Consider the following 18,240-nt stretch of genomic DNA (forward strand, 5'->3'; position numbering starts at 1 on the left):
AATAAATGGTATATAATTACATTTTTACAAGATTTGAGGTTTTTAGTGTTTCCTTTTTGGACATCACTTTAATCCCTCGCCATAGCAAAACCATTTGAGATATTTATTATCCGTTCACAATTTAGCATATTTAATGTATTTTCATCATGTTGAAAAAGTTTGGTGGGAATAAAATAAATAGTTTAAGAGGAGTGGCTAAAAATTCAGAGGCTGATCTTGCAAAAAAATCCACATTCAGACCAAAATATCTGACTTCCTGATGGCCGGAGCTAATGAATGTAAATTAGAAAGTTGTCCGGCTTGATGAGAACAATATAAAAACTATTTTTTTTTTTACTGTAGTTAAAACTAACCCCCCCACTTTTGTCAAAAGCATGTTGAAAGTGACACACTTCCTGCTGCCAGTTGGTGGCGCTATAACTTTGACTCACAATAGTTACATCCATGTGATCGGCCTCTTACAACGAACACACTGCGGAAGTTTCATCAAGATCAGTTAATGTATGCTGAAGTTATAATACTCTTCCTGTGTCCCTTATTCGCCATAAATTCGTTTCCTCGCCACGGCCAAACCGTTCGATATATCAAAAATCCGTCCGCAATTTAGCAGCCTCAATGTCTTGACTTCATGCACACCGAGTTTGATGGGGATTGAATTGATTCTCTAGGAGGAGTGTTTCAAATTCCACAGGAAGCGTTCTCCAAACAACCCATAATTGCCGACTTCCTGTTGGGCTGGCGTAAAACTTGACTGAGGGAAAGTTGTTTGGCCCGATGAGATCTATATGTGTACCGAATTTCATATTAATTCATGCAAGCTTGTTTGATATATGGACCAAGTTTTCAGACCCCGTTCAAGGGGGCGCTGTTGAGCCCCCCTGCCACGCCCGTTTCTGAAACTTTGCACATGTCTACTGGCTAATAAGTGTTATGTATCTGTTGAGTTTCATCCAATTTCAAGTATGCTAAGAGTCTCAAACGCATCCGAAAAGAACATTAAAGTTTGATGCGTTGCCACGGCAACAGTATCTAAGATATCAATAATCCTTTCACAGGTCTACATCTGCCATGTGTTTAAATTATACACATAAAGTTTGAAGCAAATCGGGTAAAAATAAGACTGTGATTTCAAAGCATTTTGAAAGTGACACACTTCCTGCTGCCAGTTGGTGGCGCTATAACTTTGACTCACAATAGTCACATAAATGTGATCAGCTTCTTACAACGAACACACTGCGGAAGTTTAATCAAAATCAGTTAATGTATGCAGAAGTTATAACACACTTCCTGTTTCTATTATTCGCCATAAATTCGTTTCCTCGCCACGGCCAAACCGTTTGAGATATCAAAAATCCGTCCGCAATTTAGCATCCTCAATGTCTTGACTTCATGCTGACCGAGTCTGGAGACGATTAGATGAATTCCCTAGGAGGAGTACATTAAATTCCACAGCATGCGTTTCCAAACAATCCATAATAGCCGACTTCCTGTTGGGCTGGCATAAAGCTTAGAGCACGAAAGTTGTTCGGCCTGATGAGATCTATATGTGTACTGAGTTTCATATTATTACATGCAAGTGTGTTTGATTTATGGACAAGTGTTCGGATCCCGTTCCAGGGGGCGCTGTCGAGCCCCACTGCCACGCCCGGGTACCAGCTTCAGCCCGGCCCTGATGGCCGCAGGTTCTGACATGTGTGCAAAGTTTCAAGAGTTTTTGAGCATGTTAAGGGCCCCAAAAGTGCCCGAAAGGTTGACAAAATAATAATAATAAATATAGCTGCAAGCAGCGATTACGGGCCCAAGCCGGTGGCACCGCAACCTTGGTGCCTTTAGTTACCTAAAGGCACCGGGGTGGCGGTACCGCCGGCTTTGGCCCTCCATCGCTGCTCGCAGCTATATTATATATATATATATATATATATATATATATATATATATATATATATATATATATATATATATATATATATATATATATACAGTGAGGAAAATAAGTATTTGAACACCCTGCTATTTTGCAAGTTCTCCCACTTGGAAATCATGGAGGGGTCTGAAATTGTCATCGTAGGTGCATGCCCACTGTGAGAGACATAATCTAAAAAAAAAATCCAGAAATCACAATATATGATTTTTTAACTATTTATTTGTATGATACAGCTGCAAATAAGTATTTGAACACCTGTCTATCAGCTAGAATTCTGACCCTCAAAGACCTGTTAGTCTGCCTTTAAAATGTCCACCTCCACTCCATTTATTATCCTAAATTAGATGCACCTGTCTGAGGGCGTTAGCTGCATAAAGACACCTGTCCACCCCATACAATCAGTAAGAATCCAACTACTAACATGGCCAAGACCAAAGAGCTGTCCAAAGACACTAGAGACAAAATTGTACACCTCCACAAGGCTGGAAAGGGCTACGGGGAAATTGCCAAGCAGCTTGGTGATAAAAGGTCCACTGTTGGAGCAATCATTAGAAAATGGAATAAGCTAAACATGACTGTCAATCTCCCTCGGACTGGGGCTCCATGCAAGATCTCACCTCGTGGGGTCTCAATGATCCTAAGAAAGGTGAGAAATCAGCCCAAAACTACACGGGAGGAGCTGGTCAATGACCTGAAAAGAGCTGGGACCACCATTTCCAAGGTTACTGTTAGTAATACACTAAGACGTCATGGTTTGAAATCATGCATGGCACGGAAGGTTCCCCTGCTTAAACCAGCACATGTCAAGGCCCGTCTTAAGTTTGCCAATGACCATTTGGATGATCCAGAGGAGTCATGGGAGAAAGTCATGTGGTCAGATGAGACCAAAATAGAACTTTTTGGTCATAATTCCACTAAACGTGTTTGGAGGAAGAAGAATGATGAGTACCATCCCAAGAACACCATCCCTACTGTGAAGCATGGGGGTGGTAGCATCATGCTTTGGGGGTGTTTTTCTGCACATGGGACATGGCGACTGCACTGTATTAAGGAGAGGATGACCGGGGCCATGTATTGCGAGATTTTGGGGAACAACCTCCTTCCCTCAGTTAGAGCATTGAAGATGGGTCGAGGCTGGGTCTTCCAACATGACAATGACCCGAAGCACACAGCCAGGATAACCAAGGAGTGGCTCTGTAAGAAGCATATCAAGGTTCTGGCGTGGTCTAGCCAGTCTCCAGACCTAAACCCAATAGAGAATCTTTGGAGGGAGCTCAAACTCCGTGTTTCTCAGCGACAGCCCAGAAACCTGACTGATCTAGAGAAGATCTGTGTGGAGGAGTGGGCCAAAATCCCTCCTGCAGTGTGTGCAAACCTGGTGAAAAACTACTGGAAACGTTTGACCTCTGTAATTGCAAACAAAGGCTACTGTACCAAATATTAACATTGATTTTCTCAGGTGTTCAAATACTTATTTGCAGCTGTATCATACAAATAAATAGTTAAAAAATCATACATTGTGATTTCTGGATTTTTTTTTTTAGATTATGTCTCTCACAGTGGACATGCACCTACGATGACAATTTGAACACCCTGCTATTTTGCAAGTTCTCCCACTTGGAAATCATGGAGGGGTCTGAAATTGTCATCGTAGGTGCATGTCCACTGTGAGAATGTATTTATATATGTGTGTATATATATATATATATATATATATATATACCGTTCAAAAGTTTGGGGTCAGGAAGATTTTTAATGTTTTTAGGAGAAGTCTCTTCTGCTCACCAAGGCTGCATTTATTTGATTAAAAATACAAACAAAAACAGTAATATTGTGAAATATTATTCCAATTTAAAACAGCTGTTTTCTATTTTAAAATATTTTACACTGTAATTAATCTATGTGATCAAAGCTGAGTTTTCAGCATCATTACTCCCATCTTCAGTGTCACATGATCCTTCAGAAATCATTCTAATATGATGATTGATGGTCAATAAATATTAATTATTATTTTCAATGTTGAAAACAGTTGTGTACAGATTTTTTTTCAAAATGCGTTGATGAATGTAATGTTCAAAAGAACAGCATTTATTTCAAATATAATTTTTTTTAACATTTTAAATGTCTGTACTGTAACCTTTGATCAGTTTAACTCATTCTCGATTAATAAAAGTATTGATTTATTTTATTTCTTTCCCCCAAAAATAAAATTAAAATTATTACTGACCCCAAACTTCTGAACGGTAGTGTTTAATGTTACAAAAGCTTTAGATTTCAGATAAATGCTGTTCTTTTGAACTTTCTATTCATCAAAGACTGTACACAACTGTTTTCGACATTAAAAATAATAATGAATGTTTCTTGAGCATCAATCATCATATTAGAATAATTTCTGAAGGATCATGTGACAGTGACGACTGGAGTAATGATGCTGAAAACTCAGCTTTGATCACAGGAATAAATAACAGTTTAAAATATATTAAAATAGAAAGCAGCTGTTTTAAATTGGAATACTATTTTACAATATTACTGTTTTTGTTTGTATTTTTAATCAAATAAATGCAGCCTTGGTGAGCAGAAGAAACCTCGCTTAAAAATCTTACTGACCCCAAATTTTTGAACAGTAGTGTATATATATTATATAAAAATGTAATGGATAAGACACAGATAGTTTTACTTGCCTGACCTGATTAGAACAATGAAACAACTTAAATGAAAAAATAACTTGTGAATCTCTAAAACGAGGGCGCGATTAAACAGTGGACACATAAAAACATACTCTGTCATTTTGTTCAGAACATCATTCAAACTGCAAAGTGTTAACTTATATTTTTGTACAGTAGCAATAAAACACAACATTGTGCTTTTTTTAAATACATTCAAGCAATCCTCCCCGAAAATGAAACTAAAATGCTCACGGCTGCACAGGCATTCATAATGGTGCGCGTCCTCAGCGAGGAACGAGCAGAACAGAGTCAACGTTTTTTAGGTCATTCCTCCTTCCATAGGAATTTCTTGAAAACGCTCGCTCTGCTCCGCACCATTATCAATGTCCGTGCGGACGAACATATTTTACTTTCGTTTTTAAGTTAGCGATTAAAAAGCCCCCAGCGGTGTCACACGTCAGTTAACTGGTGGTAAAATATTCTTACCGTCACATACCTAGTATATTTTTATATAGATATAATAGGCCTACCTGATTTTGAACACAAGAGGGCAGTATAGCACTATGTTTGACTTTATTTATTTATTGTTTATACTAAACAACCATTCTGGCAGTTTTTAAACTTAAACTTCATTCTTAAATTGAAAAAAAAGAATAAAATGAGTTAAGTTCTGATATTTGTATACTTTTATATAGTAATAAATGGTGTATAATTAAATTTTTAGAATATATGAACCTTTTAGTGTTTCCTTTTTAGACTATACTTTAATCCCTCGCCATAGCAAAACCGTTTGAAATATTTATTATCCGTTCACAATTTAGCATCATTAATATATTTTTATCATGTTGAAAAAGTTTGGTGGGAATAAAATAAGCCACTTAGATAAAGGTGGCTAAAAATTCAGAGGCTGATTTTGCAAAAAAATCCACATTCAGACCAAAATATCTGACTTCCTGATGGTCAGAGCTAATGACTTTAAATTAGAAAGTTGTCCGGGTCGATGAGATCAATATATGAACTGAGTTTTTTTTACTGTAGTTAAAACTAACCCCCCCACTTTTGTCAAAAGCATGTTGAAAGTGACAGACTTCCTGCTGCCAGTTGGTGGCGCTATAAACTTTGACTCACAATAGTTACATCCATCTAATCGGCCTCTTACCACGAACACTCTGCTGAAGTTTCATCAAGATCAGTTAATGTATGCAGAAGTTATTCCACTTCGTGTTTCTCTTTTCTCGCCATAAATTCGATTCCTCGCCACGGCCAAACCGTTCGAGATATCAAAAATCCGTCCGCAATTTAGCATCCTCAATGACTTGACTTCATGCACACCGAGTTTGGTGGGGATTGGATGAATTCTCTAGGAGGAGTATTTCGCATTCCACAGCAAGCGTTTTCCAAACAACCCATAATAGCCGACTTCCTGTTGGGCTGGCGTAAAACTTGACGGGGGAAAAGTTGTTTGGCACGATGAGATCTATATGTGTACCGAGTTTCATAGTAATTCATGCAAGCGTGTTTGATCTATGGACCAAGTTTTCAGACCCAGTTCAAGGGGGCGCTGTTGAGCCCCCCTGCCACGCCCGGGTACCAGCTTCAGCCCGGCCCTGATGCCAGGGGGTTCTGACTTGTGTGCAAAGTTTCAAGAGTTTTTGAGCACGTTAAGGACCCCAAAAGCCCCTGAAACCTTGATTAACAATATAAAAGCAATAGTCAGATCCCCCCTCCCCTCACACACACAGAGACACAGAGAGAGGGAGAGAAAATTCTCCAGAAAATCCACATTCAAACCAAAATATCTCTCTTCCTCTTGGTCCGAGCTAGTTACTTTAAATTAGAAAGTTGTCCGTCTTGATGAGATCAATACACATACCAAGTTTTGTTGCTGTTGATAAAACTAACCCCCCCACTTTTGACTAAAGGTGGCGCTACTGAGCCATTTCACCACGCCCGTTTCTGAAACTTTGCACATGTCTACTGGATAATAAATGTGATGTGTCTGTCGAGTTTCATGCATTTTCAAGCATGTGAAGAGTCTCAAAAGCATAAAAAAAGAATATTAAAGTTTGATGCGTTGCCACGGCAACAGTATCTAAGATATCAAAAATCCTTTCACAGGTCTACATCTGCCGTGTGTCTACATTGTACACATAAAGTTTAAAGCAAATCTGGTAAAAATAAGACAGTGATTTCAAAGAATTTTAATAGTGATGTACTTCCTGCTGCCTGTTGGTGGCGCTATAACTTTGACTCACAATAGTCACATCTGTGCGATCGGCCTCTTACAACGAACACACTGCTGAAGTTTCATCAAGATCAGTTAATGTATGCAGAAGTTATAACACACTTCCTGTTTCATTTTTTCGCCATAAATTCGTTTCCTCGCCACGGCCAAACCGTTCGAGATATCAAAAATCCGTCCGCAATTTAGCATCCTCAATGTCTTGACTTCATGCACACCGAGTTTGGAGGCGAATCGATGAGTTCCCTAGGAGGAGTACATTAAATTCCACAGCATGCGTTTCCAAACAACCCATAATAGCCGACTTCCTGTTGGGCTGGCGTAAAAAGTAAAAGTACGAAAGTTGTTTGGCCCGATGAGATCTATATGTGTATTGAGTTTCATATTATTACATGCAAGCGTGTCTGATTTATGGACCAAGTTTTCGGACCCCGTTCAAGGGGGCGCTGTTGAGCCCCCCTGCCACGCCCGGGTACCAGCTTCAGCCCGGCCCTGATGGCCGCAGGTTCTGACCTGTGTGCAAAATTTCAAAAGTTTTGGAGCATGTTAAAGGCCCCAAAAGTGCCCGAAAGGTTGACAGAAAAATAATAATAATAATAATAAAATATATATATATATATATAAATATAGCTGCGAGCAGCGATTACGGGCCCAAGCCAGTGGCACCGCAACCCCGGTGCCCGGCGGTGCCGCAACCGCCGGCTTTGGCCCTCCATCGCTGCTCGCAGCTATATTTATATATATATCTATATATACATACACACACACACATACATATATATATATATATATATATATATATATATATATATATATATATATATATATATATATATATATATATATATATATATTATTGTTCAAAAGTTTGGGGTCAGTAAGATTTTTAATGTTTTTAGGAGAAGGCTCTTCTGCTCACCAAGGCTGCATTTATTGATTAAAAATACAAACAAAAACAGTAATATTGTGAAATATTATTCCAATTTAAAACAGCTGTTTTCAATTTTTTAATATTTTACATAGTAATTCATTTCTGTGATCAAAGTTGAGTTTTCAGCATCATTACTCCAGTCTTCAGTGTCACATGATCCTTCAGAAATCATACTAATATGATGATTGATGCTCAATAAATATTTATTATTATTTTCAATGTTGAAAACAGTTGTGTACAGATTTTTTTTTTCAAAATGCTTTGATGAATGTAAAGTTCAAAAGAACAGCATATATTTCAAATATATATATTTTTAACATTATAAATGTCTTTACTGTAACTGTTGATCAGTTTAACTCATCCTTCATAAATAAAAGTACTGATTTATTGTATTTATTTACCCCAAAAATAAAATTTTAATTATTACTAACCCAAAACTTTTGAGCGGTAGTGTTTAACGTAACAAAAGCTTTAGATTTCAGATAAATGCTGTTCTTTTGAACTTTCTATTCATCAAAGACTGTACACAACTGTTTTCGACATTTAAAATAATAATGAATGTTTCTTGAGTATCAATCATCATATTAGAATAATTTCTGAAGGATCATGTGACAGTGATGACTGGAGTAATGATGCTGAAAACTCAGCTTTGATCACAGGAATAAATAACAGTTTAAAATATATTAAAATAGAAAGCAGCTGTTTTAAATTGGAATAATATTTTACAATATTACTGTTTTTGTTTGTATTTTTAATCAAATAAATGCAGCCTTGGTGAGCAGAAGAAACTTCTCTGTTATGTGCGCGCCACAGACTGCACGCACGTCCGCATCACGTGTTTTCTAAAACTTAGAGCACGAAAGTTGTTCGGCCCGATGAGTTCTATATGTGTACCGAGTTTCATATTATTACATGCAAGCGTGTCTGATTTATGGACAAGTGTTCGGATCCCGTTCCAGGGGGCGCTGTCGAGCCCCCCTGCCACGCCCGGGTACCAGCTTCAGTCCGGCCCTGATGGCCGCGGGTTCTGACGTGTGTGCAAAATTTCAAGAGTTTTCGAGCATGTTAAGGGCCCCAAAAGTGCCCGAAAGGTTGACAAAATAATAATAATAATAATAATAATAATAATAATAATAATAATCCTACCGGAAACAATAGGGCCTTCGCCCTTTCAGGGCTTGGGCCCTAATAATCCTACCGGAAACAATAGGGCCTTCGCCCTTTCAGGGCTTGGGCCCTAATAAATATAGCTGCGAGCAGCGATTACGGGCCCAAGCCGGTGGCACCGCAATCCTGGTGCCAGGGTGGCGGTACCGCCGGCTTTGGCCCTCCATCGCTGCTCGCAGCTATATTTATATTTATATATATATATATACACACACACACACACACATACATATATATATATATATATATATATATATATATATATATATAAATAAATTTAAGGGACAAGACACAGATAATTTTACTTGCCTGACCTGATTAGAACAAAGAAAAAAATAAAATAAAATAATAAGTAGGGGATCACTAAATCGAGAGAATATTCTGATTTTATGATACACTCAAAATATTCCACAACAAATCCTTTAAATGTAATGATATTCCGAACGGAACAAGAATAAAAAATAAAAAATAAACTATAAACAAAGCCAAAACGAAAAAAATAAATATAATAAAAAAATTTAATTTCAAGCAATCCATGGCATGATTTATTTATTTTTTGGACTAAAACATTCTGGCTTTTTTTAAACTCAAACATAATTCTTAAATTGAATAATAATAATAATAAAAGAATAAAATGGGTTTAGTTCTGATTTCGTTGAAATCGCTCGCTCTCCGTACCTAACTTTTCCTGAATACAATCACAATTGAAACTGTGACATTGATTTTATACAACAGGATATTAACAGTTAAAATGAAGTCATTTACATTTTAGATACAATATTGACTGTTTTTGTTCTGTTTCAGCAGCGAAAATAGTTAAGCAAAGATCACAGAAGAACGCATCTCACAGGAACGTGTTTTCTCATAACTGAATGATTCAGCATTTTGAACGAATTGGTTGACTCAAAGATTGAATGATCAATCCATAAACATCTGTTTATATTTATGGATTGGATGTTTATGGATCCATGTTTATGGATCTGTATATGTTTATGGATTTCGAATCGTTTGAACAAATTAATCAATGACTCGCTCATTAAGACGGTCACTTGGCGACATCTAATGGCGGTTTAGTGTTGTTTAAAAGCATAATTCTTTCCAACGTGTGTGTGATTTGTGTGTGCACCATTATAAATGTCCGTGGGGACGTCCGTATTTTTCTTTCACTTTTATATTAGCGTTTTAAAAGCACCCGCTCGTGTCACACACGTCGATTAACCGGTGGGAAAATATCCTCAGACACATACCTAATAAATGTATATTTAAATACATTATTGGCCTAGCTGGTAAAAAGTTTTATATATTATTTTGATGTCCTTTTGGACACAAGAGGACACAAAAAATCACATTCAAACCAAAATATCTGACTTTCTGTTGCTTTGAGCTAATAAGTGTAAATTAGAAAGTTGTCCGGCTCGATAAGAACAATATACATACCAAGTTTTGTGATTCTAGGTAAAACTAAGCCCCCATTTTTGACTAAAGGTGGCGCTACTGAGCCCCTCACCACGCCCGTTTCTGAAACTTTGCCCATGTCTACTGGATAATAAGTGTGATGTGTCTGTCGAGTTTCATGCAATTTCAAGTATGTTAAGAGTCTCAAAAGCATCAAAAAAGAATATTAAAGTTTGATGCGTTGCCATGGCAACAGTATCTAAGATATCAATAATCCTTTCACAGGTCTACATCTGCCGTGTGTCTACATTATACACATAAAGTTTGAAGCAAATCGGGTAAAAATAAGAGAGTGATTTCAAAGCATTTTGAAAGTGACACACTTCCTGCTGCCAGTTGGTGGCGCTATAACTTTGACTCACAATAGTCACATCCTTGTGTTCGGCCTCTCACAACGAACACACTGCTGAAGTTTCATCAAGATCAGATAATGTATGCTGAAGTTATAACACACTTCCTGTGTCCCTTATTCGCCATAAATTCGTTTCCTTGCCACGGCCAAACCGTTCGAGATATCAAAAATCTGTCCGCAATTTAGCATCCTCAATGTCTTGACTTCATGCTGACCGAGTTTGGAGGCGATTGGATGAATTCTCTAGGAGGAGTACATTAAATTCCACAGCATGCGTTTCAAAACAACCCATAATAGCCGACTTCCTGTTGGGCTGGCGTAAAAAGTAAAAGTACGAAAGTTGTTCGGCCCGATGAGATCTATATGTGTACCGAGCTTCATATTATTACATGCAAGCGTGTCTGATTTATGGACCAAGTTTTCGGACCCCGTTCAAGGGGGCGCTGTCGAGCCCCCCTGCCACGCCCGGGTACCAGCTTCAGCCCGGCCCTGATGGCCGCGGGTTCTGACCCGTGTGCAAAGTTTCAAGAGTTTTCGAGCACGTTAAGGGTCTCAAAAGTGCCCGAAAGGTTGACAGAAAAATAAGAATAATAATAAATATAGCTGCGAGCAGCGATTACGGGCCCAAGCCGGTGGCACCGCAACCCCGGAGCCTTTAGTTACCTAAAGGCACCGGGGATGGTGGTGCCGCCGGCTTTGGCCCTCCATCGCTATATTTATATATATATATATATATATATATATATATATATATATATATATATATATATATATATATATATATATATATATATATATATATACACACACACACACACATACATATACATATACATATATATATGTATATATATATATATAAGACAGAAAATATTACTTGTCTTACCTTATTCTGATTTCATGATACACTCAAAATATTCCACAACAAATCCTTTAAATTTAATGTAAAAATAAAAACGAAAGTAAGCAGTGTTGGTCTCACGTAACCCTCTCATTAGAATCAAAATGTTTCAATATTTGCGATGTATTTGGATGCTAAACTATTCTTTATTATAGGCTTTGTACTTCACTCGTGTTCCAATATCGATGGAAAAAATCATCCTCTTCACACGCACAAAAATGTGCTTGGAAACATCACAGTGGAGCTCTGCTTTCTGTGAATGGTACAAATTGTACTACTGACTATTTAAACAGAGCAGTGTAATTCGTTTATGTTAGGTTGACTATTTTTATTATTATATTGTATTAGGGCTATAATGAACAGGCTGCGATGTCAAGATTGCAATTCTGGAATGTGTGTGTGTGTGTGACGCGGTTGCGGTTGAACAGTGGACACAAAAACATAAATAAAATGTTTTAGTTAATTCCTACATCCATAGGAACACATTGAAAATGCTCGCTCTACTCCGCACCATTATCAATGTCTGTGCGGACGTCTGTATTTTACTAGTATATAGTATACTATAGTTAGCGATTTAAAAGCACCCGCTCGTGTCACACGTCGATTAACCGATGGAAAAATATCCTCACAGTCATATACCTAATACATTTATATTTAAATACAATAGGCCTACCTAGTAAAACGTTTTATATACTAGTTTGATATCCTTTTGGACACAAGAGGGCAGTATAGCCCTATGTTTGCTTTTTTGTTGAACCAAATAGCACTAAATAGCCTGTTTTTAACTTTTTCATACTTCTTGAATTGCAAAAACAGAATAAAATAGGTTTAGTTCTAATATTTGTATAATTTTATATAAAAATACATGGTGTATAATTACATTTTTAGAAGTTATGAGATGTTTCCTGCTTCCTTTTTGACATTAATTTAATCCCTCGCCATAGCAAAACCGTTTGAGATATTCAATATCCGTTTACAATTTAGCATCATTAATATATTTTTATCATGTTGAAAAAGTTTGGTGGGAATAAAATAAACCTTTTAGGAGGAGTACCTAAAAACTCAGAGGCTGATTTAACAAAAAATCCATATTCAGACCAAAATATCTGACTTCCTGTTGGTTGCAGCTAATGCCTGTAAATTAGAAAGTTGTCCGGCTCGATGAGACCAATATACGTACTGATTTTTGTAATTGTGGGTAAAACTAACCCCCCCACTTTTGTCAAAAACATTTTGAAAGTGACACACTTCCTGCTGCCAGTTGGTGGCGCTATAACTTTGACTCACAATAGTCACATCCATCTGATCGGCCTCTTACCACGAACACACTGCTGAAGTTTCATCAAGATCAGTTAATGTGTGCAGAAGTTATAACACTTCGTGTTTCTCTTTTCTCGCCATAAATTCGTGTCCTTGCCAAGGCCAAAGCGTTTGAGATATCAAAAATCCGTCTGCTGCATAATTGCTGACTTCCTGTTGGGCTGGCGTAAAATTTAGAGCACGAAAGTTGTTCGGCCCGATGAGATCTGTATGTGTACCGAGTTTCATATCATTACATGCAAGTGTGTTTGATTTATGGACAAGTGTTCGGATCCCGTTCCAGGGGGCGCTGTTGAGCCCCCCTGCCACGCCCGGGTACCAGTTTCAGCCTGGCCCTGATGGCCGCGGGTTCTGACCTGTGCAAAGTTTCAAGAGTTTTCGAGCACGTTAAAGGCCCCAAAAGCCCCTGAAACCTTGAAAAACAAAGATTAAATGGAATAGACCCCCCCCCCCCACACACACATAGAGACGGAGAGAGAGAGAAAATTCTCCAGAAAATCCTCATTCAAACCAAAATATATGACTTCCTGTTGGTCAAAGCCAATTACTATAAATTAGAAACTTGTCCAGCTTGATGAGAACAATATACGTACCAAGTTTTGTGATTCTAGGAAAAACTAAGCCCCCATTTTTGACTAAAGGTGGCGCTACTGAGCCATTCCACAACGCCCGTTTCTGAAACTTTGCACATGTCTACTGGCTAATAAAAGTGATGTGTCTGTCGAGTTTCATGCAATTTCAAGCATGCTTAGAGTCTCAAAAGCATCAAAAAAGAATATTAATGTTTGATGCGTTGCCATGGCAACAGTATTAAAGATATCAAAAATCCTTTCACAGGTCTACATCTGCCGTATGTTTACATTATACACATAAAATTTGAAGCAAATGGGGTAAAACTAAGAGGGTGATTTCAAAGCATTTTGAAAGTGACACACTTCCTGCTGCCAGTTGGTGGCGCTATAACTTTGACTCACAATAGTCACATCCATGTGATCGGCCTTTTACCACGAACACACTGCTGAAGTTTCATCAAGATCAGTTAATGTGTGCAGAAGTTATAACACACTTCCTGTTTCCATTATTCGCCATAAATTCGTTTCCTCGCCACGGGCAAACCGTTCGAGATATCAAAAATCCCCTGGCAATTTTTCATCCTCAATGTCTTGTCTTCATGCACACCGAGTTTGGTGGCGATCGAATGAATTCTCTAGGAGGAGTATTTAAAATTCCAGAGCATACGTTTTTCAAACAACCCATAATAGCCGACTTCCTGTTGGGCGGAGCTAATAACATATAGTGCGGAAGTTGTTCGGCCTGATGAGATCTATATGTGTACCGAGTTACATACTAATACGTTCTTGTATGTGTCCAAGATTTCAGATTCTGTTCCAGGGGGCACTGTCGAGCCCCCCTGCCACGCCCGGGTACCAGCTTCAGCGCGGCCCTGATGGCCGCGGGTTCTGACCTGTGTGCAAAGTTTCAAGAGTTTTTGAGCATGTTAAGGGGCCCAAAAGTGCCCGAGAAGTAGAAAAAATAATAATAATAACAAATAATCCTACCGAAAACAATAGGGCTCTTCGCCCTTTCAGGGCTTGGGCCCTAAATATAGCTGCGAGCAGCGATTACGGGCCCAAGCCGGTGGCACCGCAATCCTGGTGCCAGGGTGGCAGTACCGCCGGCTTTGGCCCTCCATCGCTGCTCGCAGCTATATTTATATTTATATATATTTATATATATAAACACACACACACACACACACACACATACATATATATATATATATATATATATATATATATATATATATATATATATATATATATATATATATATATATATATATATATATATATATACACACACACACACACACACACACACACACACACACACACACACACACACACACACACACACACACACACACACACACACACACACACACACACACACACACATATATATATATATATATATATAAATAAATTTAAGGGACAAGACACAGATAATTTTACTTGCCTGACCTGATTAGAACAAAGAAAAAAAAAAAAAAATAATAAGTAGGGGATCACTAAGTCGAGAGAATATTCTGATTTTATGATACACTCAAAATATTCCACAACAAATCCTTTAAATGTAATGATATTCAGAACGGAACAAGAATAAAAAATAAAAAATAAACTATAAACAAAGCCAAAACGAAAAAAATAAATATAATAAAAAAAAATTATTTCAAGCAATCCATGGCATGATTTATTTATTTTTTGGACTAAAACATTCTGGCTTTTTTTAAACTCAAACATAATTCTTAAATTGAATAATAATAATAATAAAAGAATAAAATGGGTTTAGTTCTGATTTCGTTGAAATCGCTCGCTCTCCGTACCTAACTTTTCCTGAATACAATCACAATTGAAACTGTGACATTGATTTCATACAACCGGATATTAACAGTTAAAATGAAGTCATTTACATTTTAGATACAATATTGACTGTTTTTGTTCTGTTTCAGCAGCGAAAATAGTTAAACAAAGATCACAGAAGAACGCATCTCACAGGAACGTGTTTTCTCATAACTGAATGATTCAGCATTTTGAACGAATTGGTTGACTCAAAGATTGAATGATCAATCCATAAACATCTGTTTATGTTTATGGATTGGATGTTTATGGATCCATGTTTATGGATCTGTATATGTTTATGGATTTCGAATCGTTTGAACGAATTAATCAATGACTCGCTCATTAAGACGGTCACTTGGCGACATCTAATGGCGGTTTAGTGTTGTTTAAAAGCATAATTCTTTCCAACGTGTGTGTGATTTGTGTGTGCACCATTATAAATGTCCGTGCGGACGTCCGTATTTTTCTTTCACTTTTATATTAGCGTTTTAAAGGCACCCGCTCGTGTCACACACGTCGATTAACCGGTGGGAAAATATCCTCAGACACATGCCTAATAAATGTATATTTAAATACATTATTGGCCTAGCTGGTAAAAAGTTTTATATATTATTTTGATGTCCTTTTGGACACAAGAGGGCAGTATAGCCCTATGTATGACTTGAATTTTTTTTTTACTTTACTGTTTTAAAATTAAGAAAAAAATTAGAATAAAATTCTTTTTAAAAACAGAATAAAATGGGTTTAGTTGTGATATTTGTATACTTTTATATAGAAATAAATGGTATAAAATTACATTTTTAGAAGATTTGAGGCTTTTAGTGCCTTTTGGAGGCTGATTTTGCAAAAAATCCACATTCAAACCAAAATATCTGACTTCCTGATGGTCGGAGCTAATGACTTTAAATTAGAAAGTTGTCCGGGTCGATGAGATCAACATACGTACTGAGTTGTGCTACTGTAGGTAAAACGACCCCCCCCCCCACTTTTGTCAAAAGCATTTTGAAAGTGACACATTTCCTGCTGCCAGTTGGTGGCGCTTTAACTTTGACACACAATAGTTACATCCATCTGATCGGCCTCTTACCATGAACAAACTGCTGAAGTTTCATAAAGATCAGTTAATGTATGCATTAGTTATAACACTTCGTGTTTCTCTTTTCTCGCCATTAATTCGTTTCCTCGCCACGGCCAAACCGTTCGAGATATCAAAAATCCGTCCGCAATTTAGCATCCTCAATGTCTTGACTTCACGCTGACTGAGTTTGGAGGCGAATCGATGTATTTCCTAGGAGGAGTACATTAAATTCCACAGCAAGAGTTTCCAAACAACCCTAAATAGCCGACTTCCTGTTGGGCTGGCGTAAAACTTAGAGCACGAAAGTAGTTCGGCCCGATGAGATCTATATGTGTACCGAGTTTCAAATTAATTCATGCAAGCGTGTTTGATATATGGACCAAGTTTTAGAACCCCGTTCAAGGGGGCGCTGTTGTAAGAACTGATTTTCCTGTTAAAACAAAACTCACCCTGCAATAACGCCATAAAATGCACCCTGGACAGCGGACAACAAAGGCAGAGCACAGAACCTTGTACTGCCCAAACTTATCTCATTGTTCCCCTGTTTGACTTCAACTCATCCCCCCTCTCCCTCCTCAAGGCACTGAAAGTTCATTAAGAATGTCTATATATCACATATGATGTATCTTGTGAATATGTTGTTTTTCCTTTTCATGTTTGGTGTCATTTTAAAGGGCACAGTGCGATTGGTAAAATGGTCTTAATTTCATTGCAGTCATTGGTTTAATGAAAAAGATTGAAGAACTTAGGAGAATCCTGTATCTCCTCTCTGGCTGATATCTCTTTACGATATCTCAAGAAACCAGGTGCTACCCCCCTGGGGTACATGGATTGGCCCAACCAACTCTAAACAACATTTGTTTAACCCCTTTTGTTCTGGTCTGGTATTTAAGGTGAGGGGACAGAGCAATCATTGGGAATCTTTTACCGGGATCATCCCCCACACAGTAATGCATGGCAGTATTTTCCTGTTGGAAAATCCTGACACATTACTGTGTGTCTTTGTCAGGAGAACATTGCTTACTTTTAGATTCATCTTTGAGTAAATGTATATTTGAATTGGCTTTTAATAAATTACTTCTGTAATTGGCATAATACATTTTTACCTGACAAATAAATGTTACATCTTGATTTATTCTGAAGTATTCTGAAATCATTATTTTAATATATTTAAGGAGGCTGGTGCTACCGCAAACTTAGTTAAGGTAGGTCAAACTACAGGCACATGAATGAACGGAGCAGTAGGCACGTCATCTTGGAGACCTGTTGATTTCTGTCTATCACTGGTTTAGCAAGTTGTATGGAAATGGCTAAAATAAACTACACTCTCTAGTCCGTAAGCAGTAGGCGACTGACTTTAGGGGTATATTAGCAAACCCTACATCCTCTGACTCAAATCAGAATTAACAAGTTTGTGTCCGTGAGAAACACGAATTGGCCGACGTGATCTCTGTGCGGCATTCGGGTCCATAACGTATTAATAACTGAAAGTATGGGATAATCAGGATAATCAAAGATCTAAATTAATTCATAATCGATGTTTATGATTAATTTCTAATCAGAAATACGATCTAAATTTGATTATCATTTGAAATTGAAGTCAGATCAAACGTAGAGCTAAAGTAATACTAAAACTAAGTTCCAATAGATTAAGTGAACTTCACTGGAGCGCTGAAAAGACATACACGCTTTAAACCTTCGCCAGGCCTTTGGATTCCGTCGTTGGGCCAATGGGTGGTCCTTACAAAGTGGTGACAGTCCCTCCGTGATTCTCCAGGTTGCGAGTGTCTTTTCAGCGAAAT

The sequence above is a fragment of the Scardinius erythrophthalmus genome (assembly GCF_964197995.2).
Source record: "Scardinius erythrophthalmus genome assembly, chromosome: 11".
NCBI classification, from domain to species: domain Eukaryota; kingdom Metazoa; phylum Chordata; class Actinopteri; order Cypriniformes; family Leuciscidae; genus Scardinius; species Scardinius erythrophthalmus.